This window comes from Nothoprocta perdicaria, unplaced genomic scaffold (genome assembly GCF_003342845.1).
Source record: "Nothoprocta perdicaria isolate Ctin4 unplaced genomic scaffold, notPer1 scaffold_830, whole genome shotgun sequence".
NCBI classification, from domain to species: domain Eukaryota; kingdom Metazoa; phylum Chordata; class Aves; order Tinamiformes; family Tinamidae; genus Nothoprocta; species Nothoprocta perdicaria.
In genome coordinates this window covers 8,060-10,029 of record NW_020456122.1, presented here as the reverse complement: position 1 = coordinate 10,029, position 1,970 = coordinate 8,060, and positions in this window count along the sequence as shown.

The window sequence follows — 1,970 nt, the reverse complement described above, 5'->3', positions numbered from 1 at the left end:
AGCGCGGGGACACGGGGGACACGGGGGAGCCCCGGGGGGACACGGGGGACACGGGGGAGCCCCGGGGGGGACACGGGGGAGCCCGGAGGGACACTGGGGACACTGGGGAGCCCTGAGGACACGGGGGACACTGGGGAGCCCTGGGGGGGACACTGGGGAGCGCCAGGGGGGACACTGGGGAGCCCGGAGGACACGGGGGACACTGGGGACACAGGGGACATGGGGGACATGGAGGAGCCCCATGGGGGGACACGGGGGAGCCCCGGGGACAGCTGGGGACAGCTGGGGACATGGGGGAGTCTTGGGGACACTGGGGTCATCGGGGAGCCCCAGGGACATCAGGGGCCATCTGGGGACGTGGGGGAGCCCTGGGGACAGCTGGGGACATCGGGGGGGCCCCAGGGGAACACAGGGGACAGCGGGGAGCCCCGGGGACATCAGGGGACATCGGGGAGCCCTGGGGACATCGGGGGATCACAGGGGCCACTGGGGCTCCCCAGCGACGCAGGGGGACATGGGGAGGCCCCCAGGGATCCAGGGGGCCCTGGGGACAGAGGGGGACACGGGGGGACACGGGGGACACGGGGGGTGTTCAGGGATGGGGGGGGGACGTGAGGGGACACCGGGGACGGGTGAGGGCGGCTGGGGACACAGGAGACGCGAGGGACCTTCGGGGACACGTGGGGACACCGGGGACAGGGGGGGGCCCTGGGGACACGCGGTGACACCGGGGACCTGTGGACACCACAGGGGACACGGGAAGAGCAGGGATGGGGACACCGGGGACAGGGGACACCGGAGATGGGGACACCGGGGACACCAGGGACGGGGACACCGGGGACAGTGGGGACATGAGGGCCAGGGGACACTAAGGATGGGGACACTGGGGACAATGGACATGAGAGACAGGGACACTGGGGGGGGACACTGGGCATAGGGACATGGGGGATGGGTGACACGGGGGACAGGAGGGCCATGCTGGGGACACCAGGGCTGGGTGACACGGGGGCTGGGTGACACCAGGGATGGGTGACACCAGGGATGGGTGACACCAGGGACAGGGGACATGAGGTATGGGTGACACTGAGGATGTGTGACACGACGGCCGGGTGACACGAGGGACAGCAGGGCTGTGTTGGGGACACCGGGGCCGGGTGACACCGGGGCCGGGTGACACGGGGGCCGGGTGACACGAGGGACAGCAGGGCCGTGCTGGGGACACCGGGGCCGGGTGACACCGGGGCCGGGTGACACTGGGGCCGGGTGACACTGGGGCCGGGTGACACCGGGGCCGGGTGACACGAGGGACAGCAGGGCCGCTGGGGACACCGGGGTCACCGCGTGGGGACAGGTCACAGCCGGATGTGTCACCGCGTGGGGACAAAGCTGGGGGGGGACATGGGGGCGGGCACCTCCCGGACGCCTGGGCCCCCCCGCGCTGTCCCCGTCCCCCCTCCCCGTGTCACCCGTCGCCGTGCCGACGGTTGTGCCCAGTCAGCACAATCCACCCCCCGTCTCCATGGCAACGCGACAGCCCAAGGTCACGGCCCCCCCCCGTCAAGGTCACGGGGGGGCGGGGGCGTCCGGGCGGTGCCACCGGGATGGGGACAATGGCGGGGGGGCTGGGGGGGACAAGGAGGCGCTTTGTGGCGCCCCCCCGCCCGGACGCCTGGGCCCCTGCGGTGGCGGGGGTGGCGCGGCCCCCCCTTGGGGACACAATGGCCCTTTCTGCGGCCGCCCCGGTGGCGCCTGGCACCCGCCGCGGGACACGGCGACACCCCCGGGCCCCCCCCCCCGGGACACCCGGCGGCACCGCGGGGCCCCCCGGGACACCCAGCGACACCCCGGGGCCGCCGCGGAGCCTGGGGACACCCTGGGGACACCCGAGTCCCCAGGTGACACCCCAGGGCCACCTCTGTCCCCCACGGAGCCCGGGGACCCCTAGGGCCACCCGCGGCCCCGGGCAGCCC